Source organism: Schistocerca gregaria, chromosome 11 (genome assembly GCF_023897955.1).
Source record: "Schistocerca gregaria isolate iqSchGreg1 chromosome 11, iqSchGreg1.2, whole genome shotgun sequence".
In the NCBI taxonomy this organism is placed as follows: Eukaryota; Metazoa; Arthropoda; class Insecta; order Orthoptera; family Acrididae; genus Schistocerca; species Schistocerca gregaria.
The window spans coordinates 125,895,553-125,904,987 of NC_064930.1; the positions used below are offsets into that span (position 1 = coordinate 125,895,553).

Here is a 9,435-nt window from a genome sequence, read left to right on the forward strand (position 1 = left end):
AATCCCTGTGACATTTGATCAACGGTGTTCCATAAGGACAGGTTCTCATTCAAAACGTTCGAAAATTCAATTTCTTTGTAGTTGCAATTTTTAAAGGTGTACTTGTCTAGACCCTTGGAACGGAAAGGTTTTTATTTTTTTAATCCGTGCTTTACAAAAGTTTCTACAGCCCATTGTTTGAAGCAGTGTCATGGCTGCCATGAGCCCCGCGGGGTACCCGCCATGTCTCCAACGCCTTGTCACGGTTCGCGCGGCTCCCCCCGTTGGAGGTTCGAGTCCTCCCTCGGGCATGGTTGTGTGTGTGTTGTCCTTAGCATAAGTTACTGTAAGTAGTGTGTAAACATAGGGACTGATGGTTCAAATGGTTCTGAGCACTTTGGGACTTAACATCTGAGGTTATCAGTTTCCTAGAACTTAGAACGACTTAAACCTAACTAACCTAAGGACATCACACACATCCATGCTCGAGGCAGGATTTGAACCTGCGACCGTAGCGTTCGCGTGGCTCCCGACTGAAGTGCCTACAACCGCTCGGCCACATCGGCCGGTCTATCATGTATTCTAGAAGAGCTGCACGGTCGTCAGTGGCGCCTGTTCTTTCGAGAACAGTTACTATCTTCATATCTATGGTTAAACGTTTCCCAGCCATTGACCTTCGTCTGTGCGAATGCGCACAGGCTGCCGGAACTCTTACGGGAATCGTCACCTTAGTGTGAGCCAGTAATGAGTGGATGGACAAATACCTATTAAGTACATTACGTAATCGGATTGTGGACGGTTGGGGATGTGAGTCTCACGGGAAGCGTGCGAGGGATAAATTCCTGCAGTCGTGCTGTTCATTTGTGCCCTCGATAGCTCAGATGGATTGAGCGTCTGCCTTGTAAGCAGGAGATTCTGGGTTCGAGTCCCAGTAGGGGCACACTTTTCAGCTGTCCCCATCGAAGTATATCAACAACACCTGTCGGCAGCTGAGGGTTTCAATTAATTATCAGTTGTGAAGGTGATTCGATGAACCCTTTGCCAGGAACTTTAATGTGTTTTGCAGGGTATCCATATAGATGTATATGATAACTCGTCCCGTGTCGCACGTGCTCAAAAGGATTCATACGGCAGAATGCATGCAAACATACTCACCGACAATACGGGCGAATATCAAGTGCAGGCTGCCGAGTGCTGCATATCCAGCTTAGACAGATCGGCTTTTCCTGCCAAGAAGAACAGGAAGTTGCTGTCTAGGAACAATCAGAGCTAGAGGAAGGGTTGATAAATACTCCTTGAATTGCAGACTAAACGTAAATAACGAAAATACATTTTTGGTAAAAATTGGTCAAAACATAATCGTTTGCCCTCCGTATTGGATTAGCTGTTTTGAATATTGAAAATCTGACTCCAGATTCGTTTTCAGCGACATTAAAAATATATATGTAACACTCAGTTCATGCAAATCGAAGTAATAATATAACTAAATGTTTTCCCTAAACTTTGAACACTTTTTTTTCGAGTAACGATTTTCTCAGAACGGCATGCAGCATAAATTAAAAGTGGTTCGATCTCTTAACTTCTACCTCTGACCCCTAAAAGTAAACACTTTTCTTAGGAACTTATAGCTATAATATGACATTTGTTAATATTAACTAATTTTTGTGTAGGCATAAGGAGTGAAACAAACCCCTCAAAATCGAACTCAAAGTTCGAATTAGCACTGTATCGTTAAATTTAAGGTTGTTTCATTGCGGTTAGGTATGTGCTCCGATAAATTTTATGTATTATCGACTGATGTTATCCATTTTCAATTTCAGAGAAATAATGTAGTATCAACTGATGTTACCCATTTTTGAATTCAGGTAACATCTGACGTGGCACACTGCACGCACTCTGCCTACTCCAGTCTCGCAGGCCCTTGATCAAATCATAATTACGGGCGCCATTTTTTATTGAAAATATAAAATTAAGCTCATAGTATTATCACTCGTAATTCCCAAACAGATCCTTCGAATGTATTTTCATTGTCTCAAAAAAAAAATTCAAATGTACCTTTTGTTGCTCATTTGTATGAGAACCTGGCCGTAACGCCGGAATATAGTAGTAGTAGTAGTATTCATCCGTAGATCTCTTATTACAAGGATATAGGACATGTCAAAGTATTTACAAGCTTAGATCAATTTACAATAAGCTAATTCGTATACACATATATTTACAGACTTCTAGTTAGAGACAATCATTAGATTTTACTCCTGGTATACAATAATATATTTACAAATAACTCATTAAATAATGTAATGCCACACTATTCACTCATATTTCACTATCAGTCACTGCACACACTATATTGCATAGTTTTCCTTTCACGATGTAAACAGTGTTCCGCTCAGTTGCTAACTGGCCAGTGAGTGGTTCCGAAGGTGTCGGATTTGCGGTGCGTTCGGTCTGCTAGGACAACAGCAGACTAGCGTGGTGCGATGGCAGAAGCAGACACTGAGGGAGCTAGCTGCTGGGACGCCAGCGAACAATTTATGCCAAGTAAGACGAAGAGGACTATTCTAAAATTACGAGCCGTCTCAAAAGTGTTTACCATTGGTAAATCTTGCAGTTGAGTCTGACAAAACTGGCAGTTTTGCCTAGAGATACATTAGAGAGAGAGATACAGGAAATCCCCCCACCCCCCTCAATGAATTTTTGGTTGTGATGACAGGCCGATTGGTAGTGTAGCCCGAGATCTAAGTTAGGTTGGAAGGTGGTAATTTGATTGAGAGTTGTTTACGCCAACGATTATGAATGCCGACTAAACGTTGTGCGAGCAGATTGCCCTGTAGCGTAGCCTAGTGTTTCCGTCCGCGCCACACTTAACACACTTTCTCTAACTGTGTACGAGTGTCTCACAACAGCCACGATAACTACGTTTCTGGTGGGGGGAGGGTAGAGTCCACTATGTAACTTTCACTGCAAATTTTAGTAACAGCATAAACTAACCGAAATAGAAGCGTAATTTTAACTATATTTCCTTTTGTGGGAAAATAATGGTTCTCCTCTTTCGGCAGCAACTGTAATATGTAGGCGACTTATTAGTTTTTTTAAACTCTGAATCATGATCTCAATAGTCGCAGTGCTTTTTTTACGTTACTTGATTTGTGGTCTATAGTAAACCATGCAACGAATTGGTAAATTCTTTGAAGTTTGACGTGTGTTACATAGACGACGTCTGCAATGTTCGTAAGGCCAAGTTTGCATATATTCGGTGTCTGTCTTTTTTTGGCCATGTACTGTATAATTAAGGGGAGGAGGATTATGTTCAAGGAGCAGTGCATTAGCAGTCTATGGATAAATTGAGAATTTGGATATAACGAACGGCATGCTCGGGCAGTTCGTGCTATTCTGTTGACCACTGTGTAATTCGGACACAGTGATCACTGCCTCTCCCTAGTAACCAGGGGACTCGGGTGCTAATGCTGGTCTGGCACGAATTTTCAACAGTGCCCATTGACTAAAGTCTGTGCCCATTGTCAGCTAATATCATTGTTTCGGTGTTAAATTGTATTTTGTTCACGATACGTCGTTTAGCTTTTTCATGGATAACAGCTTTGAAAAGCGTACAGGTTGTAATGATATTCGCTCGTCGTTAGTCCAAGGCAACTATAGCGATTTATAAACACACTTGTAGTTCGTATTAAGCCTACATACTTAATAGTGTCCTGTGTTTCTTTACCAAGAACTACTTCGTAAGTAATTCCCCTGTAGTCGTATTTTGTTTTAGTATTTTGTTTAAATATTTATAGACTGCAGGCTTGGATGAAATATGAAATACATGTCCGAAGTTCCTGTTCATACTGCAGATACTGTTTCATCCGTACTAGGGGCCAAAACATTTCATCTAATACAGAAGGACACAATTTGTCTCGAGATTTAGTTATTTCTCGTAATAGAGGCCTTGCTTCGATATATTTTTTTCTAATTCTTGTTTGGATTTAATCTTAAAAGACACTAACTCTTCCACCAGTTATTCGATATGTGGTTTCATCCCTTTCGTAGCCTAGAGTTCCTAAACGGTCGATAATATTAATGATTTCCTTTCTCAATTTTATTTTCTGTAAAATCTCCTGTTTATGGTTATTGCTAACATGTTTCACGTTCTCACTTTTATTATTTTTATTTTTCTAGTTTTGTGACTGGTAGCCAAATTTTCTTTGAATCTGGTTTTTAATTCTGAAATAGTAACAGTTGAAGGTCAAGAGAAGATTGCGATCTATTTGAGGAGAGTGGCTTGGAGATTTTTTATAATAGACGTACACAGGTCATGGGGATCCTTACCTATATAAATTTACTTCGAGTGTGATGTAGCCCATTCTCTTGTCATGATCTCGGCTGTATCGTAGCACATTGTCTCGGTTAGGTTGAAGATTTTAGTTGAGAGTTGCCGAAGTCAACGAAAGTGATTACAAAGCAAAGACTGTGCTAACAGAACGATCTGTAGCGTAGGCCAACACGTTCTTTCTGTCCTTTTAAAGCCTCTTTTAATTAAAAATAACTAAAGCTGCAAGATACAATCACAAAAACTGTGTTAGGTAATAGAGTAATCCCAGACTATTGTTGTGTAAGTTGTGTGCGTACACTATTTTTTTTTTGTCAGTGAATATACATTTTTTTACTCATTTGCTGGGTTCCCGTTTTCCGGCGAAAAACGTTTTCCTGTGAAGGGCCCATTAGCTTGTCGGTTATATTTGTGACTTTCTCGACGGTCAGTAATTTCGTGATAGTCCATCCACCGGCGTCATTGTTAACATCGAATATAGATTTAAGTATTAGGAAGGCTAATATGAAGCTAATGCATGAGTAGGTCTAATAATTAATAAAAATAGGAATGTGGGTAAGCTACTACATACAGCATAGTGAACGCATTGTTGTGGCCAAGATAGCCACGAATCCCACGCCTACCAAAGTCGTAAAAGTAGTCCTCAGATGATGAAGAAATTGATGGAATGTGTGATGAGATAAAAGAAATCATTCAGATAGTGATGGGAGATGAAAATTTAATATTAATGGGTGACTGGAATTCGACAGTAGGAAATGGAAGAAAAGGAAACGTAGTAGGTGAATATGGAATGGGGGTAAAAAATGAAAGAGGAAGCCGCCTGGTAGGCTTTTGCCCAGAGCATAACTTAATCATAGCTAACACTTGGTTCAAAAATCATGAAAGAAGGTTGTTTACGTGAAAGAGACCTGGAGATACTGCAATATTTCATATAGATTATATAATGGTAAGACAGAGATTTAGGAACCAGATTTTAAATTGTATGACATTTCCAGGGGCAAATGTGGACTTTGATCACAATATATTGATTATGAACTGTAGATTAAAACTGAAGAAACTGGAAAAAGGTGGGAATTTAAGGAGATGGGACCTGAAAGAACTGACAGAATCAGAAGTTTTAGAGTGTTTCAGGAAGAGCATTAGGGAACAATCTACAGGAATGGGGGAAAGTAATACAGTGTGATGGCGGATCTGAGTGGTGTACTGTCAAGGGGAGGGGGTTCCTCCGGAATCAGTGTTGGGGCCGCTCCAGTTCCTTATTTATATAAAGTATATGCCCTCAAGTACTACGGGTAACTCTAAAACATAACTGTTTGCTGATGACACTAGCTTGGTAGTAAAGGATGTTGTGTGCAACATTGACTCCGTTTCAAGTAGTGCAGTACATGACCTCAGTCCATGGCTTGAAGAAAATAAACTAACGTTAAATGACAGTAAGATTCAGTTTTTACAGTTTCTAACACACAATTCAACAAATCCTGACGTTTTAATATCACAGCATGGGCATATGATTAGTGAAACTGAACGGTTCAAATTCCTAGGTGTTCAAATAAATAGTAAGGTGTTGTGGAAAGCCCACGTTCAGGATCTTGTTCAAAGACTTAATACTGCCATTTTCACTATTCAAACGGTACCGAAAGTGAGTGATACTTCGCCAAGTAAATTAGTCTACTTTGCCTATTTCCATTCACTTATGTCGCATGGTATTATGTTTTTGGGTAACTCTTCCCATTCTAGAAGGATATTTTTGGCTCAGAAACTGGAGGTTCGGGCAAAAAGTGGTGTGAGTTCATGAAACTCTTGTCGACCTCTGTTCAGGGAGTCTGGGTATTTTGACGTTGGCCTCTCAATATGTATATTCCTTATTGTCGTTTCTTGTTACCAATATTAGTTTATTTCCAACATTAAGTAGCTTTCACTCGGTTAATACTCGGGAGAAATCAAACCTCCATTTGGATCGGACTTCCTTAACTCTTGTGTAGAAATGTGTGCAGTATACTGCTGCATCCATTTTCAATAAGCTGCCACTCGAATTCAAAAATCTTAGCAGTAATCCACGCGCTTTCAAATCGAAACTGGAGTGTTTCCTCATGGGTCACTCCTTCTATTCTGTCGAGGAGTTAATTGAAAAATTAAGCTGATTCTCATTGTACTGCTGATAGCGTTTGCTTAAACTTATCCACTGATTTTCTCTCAGGTTCATGAATATGTATTTTTATCTCTTATTACTTTTATGTTGTAAGTTCATGTGTCGCCCTAACCGCCGTCTGCTTCTCGTCTGCTGTTCAGCGAGCTACCTTAATTTAAGTATTAACTGTATTTTTCTTACTTGTCACTTCTTCTTCCGTGTGTTTTTGCTTTTAGGAAGCTTTAATTGTCGAGTGCTAGTAATAGAGTTACATAGATTTCGTGTTTGTTTTGAATACAGTCAGAGAGTGTCCTTGTAGTCAGCCATAGTGCCAGTAGTGCTAGTGTTTGTTTCGAATGCAGTCCAGAGACAGGTAGTGCTATTTTCATTGTTTTCTACAAGAAGAGGTTAGCAATCACAGTTTAGTCAGTAATCAGCCGCCCTTAATGAATTAGCAGTCTATTTAAAAATTGATTAAGTCTCTTCAGTAAATTGATTCCTTACGATGGATAGGATGTGTGACTGCTGTGTACGGACGCAGGAGGAGCTGGCCACTCTTCGCGAACAGCTGAGCGTGTTGATGGCCGCGGTCAGCCGTCTTCAGGCTGCTGCCCCGGAGTGTAGCGGCAGTGGGGAGTCTGGTGCGTCGCGTGGTGCACCCCCAGGTGTTAGATGCTTCACCCACTGTCCCTGCTGTCGAGACATCTTCGCGGGTACCGGGCGCGGTTGGGCCACCCTCTCCCCAAGGGGAGTGGCGGGTTCAGCGGCGTTCGCGGCGCACGAGGCGGAGGGTCAATGTGGAGGCTGGCCGTGTGGCATCGCCAGCTCTGCCTGTGAATGGACATGTGGCTGCTCCTTCAGCAAGGTCCGAGCAGGCACACGGGGGGAAGGGTTTATTAGTTATTGGGAGCTCCAACGTTAGGCTGGTGATGGAGCCCCTTAGGGAAATAGCGGAAAGGTCGGGGAAGAAGGCCAGTGTTCACTCTGTCTGCTTGCCGGGGGGTCTCATCCGAGATGTGGAGGGGGCCCTACCGACGGCGATAGAGAGCACTGGGTGCACCCGACTGCAAATTGTTGCTGATGTCGGCACCAATGACTCCTGCCGTCTGGGTTCAGAGGTCATCCTCAGTTCCTACAGGCGGTTGGCGGAGTTGGTGAAGGCAGAAAGCCTCGCTCGCGGGGTGGAATCAGAGCTGACTATTTGTAGTATCGTTCCTAGAACCGATCGCGGTCCTCTGGTTTGGAGCCGAGTGGAAGGCTTAAACCAGAGGCTCAGACGATTCTGCGGAGAGCTGGGGTGCAAATTTCTCGACCTCCGCAATGGGGTGCAGGAATGTAGGGCCCCCTGCATAGGTCAGGCATGCACTTCACGCCGGAAGCCGCTACAAGGGTAGCGGAGTACGTGTGGAGTGCACATGTGGTTTTTTTTTTAGGTTAGAGAATTCCCTCCCTAGGCCCGACAAGACGCCTCCTGAGACGCGGCAAGGCAGGAGTAGGCAAAATGCAACAGGGAATAACAATATTAATGTGCTAATAGTAAACTGCAGGAGCGTCTATAGAAAGGTCCCAGAATTGCTCTCATTAATAAACGGTCACAACGCCCATATAGTACTAGGGACAGAAAGTTGGCTGAAACCACATGTAAACAGTAATGAAATCCTAAACTCAGCTTAGAATGTATATCGCAGAGAAAGGCTGGACAGTAAAGAGGGAGGTGTGTTTATAGCGATAAGAAGTGCAATAGTATCGAAGGAAATTGACGGAGATTCTAATTGTGAAATGATTTGGGTGAAGGTCACGGTTAAAGCAGGCTCAGACATGGTAATTGGATGTCTCTATAGGCCCCAGGCTCAGCAGCTGTTGTGGCTCAGCACCAGAAGAATAATTTGGAAAATATTTCGAGTAGATTTCCCCACCATGTTATAGTTGTAGGTGGAGATTTTAATTTGCTGGATATGGACTGGGAGACTCAAACGTTCATAACGGGTGGCAGGGACAGAGAATCCAGTGAAATATTTTTAAGTGCTTTATCTGAAAACTACCTTGAGCAGTTAAACACAGAACCGACTCGTGGCGATAATATATTAGACCTTCTGGTGACAAACAGACCCGAAATATTTGAATCAGTTAATGCAGAACAGGGAATCAGCGATCATAAAGCGGTTACTGCATCGACGATTTCAGCCGTAAATAGAAATATTAAAAAAGGTAATAAGATTTTTCTGTTTAGCAAAAGTGACAAAAAGCAGATTACTGAGTACCTGACGGCTCAACACAAAAGTTTTGTCTCAAGTACAGATAGTGTTGAGGATCAGTGGACAAAGTTCAAAACCATCGTACAATATGCGTTAGATGAGTATGTACCAAGCAAGAATGTAAGAAATGGAAAAGAGCCACCGTGGTACAACAACCAAATTAGAAAACTGCTGCGGAAGCAAAGGGAACTTACCAGCAAACATAAACATAGCCAAAGCCTTGCAGACAAACAAAAATTACGCGAAGCGAAATGTAGTGTGAGGAGGGCTATGAGAGAGGCTTTCAATGAATTCGAAGGTAAAGTTGTATGTACTGACTCTGCAGAAAATCCTAAGAAATTTTGGTCCTATGTCAAAGCGGTAGGTGGATCAAAACAAAATGTCCAGACACTCTGTGACCAAAATGGTACTGAAACAGAGGATGACAGACTAAAGGCCGAATTACTAAATGTCTTCTTCCAAACCTGTTTCACAGAGGAAGACTGCACTGTGCTTCCTTCTCTAGATTGTCGCACAGTTGACAAAATGGTAGATATCGAAGTAGACGACAGAGGGATAGAGAAACAATTAAAATCGCTCAAAAGAGGAAAGGCCGCTGGTCCTGATGGTATACCAGTTCGATTTTACACAGAGTACGCGAAGGAACTTGCCCCCCTTCTTGCAGCGGTGTACCGTAGGTCTCTAGAAGAGCGAAGCGTTCCAAAGGATTGGAAAAGGGCACAGGTCATCCCCGTTCTCAAGAAGGG

At 42.0% G+C, this 9,435-nt stretch overlaps 1 non-coding gene across 1 annotated transcript; it reads left to right on the forward strand.

Moving 5' to 3' along the window:
* Window positions 1-844: 844 nt before the first annotated feature.
* On the forward strand, window positions 845-919 carry Trnat-ugu (transfer RNA threonine (anticodon UGU)). Its single transcript has one exon. It is a non-coding gene; the product is annotated as a tRNA-Thr (tRNA).
* The last annotated feature ends 8,516 nt before the right edge of the window (window positions 920-9,435 follow it).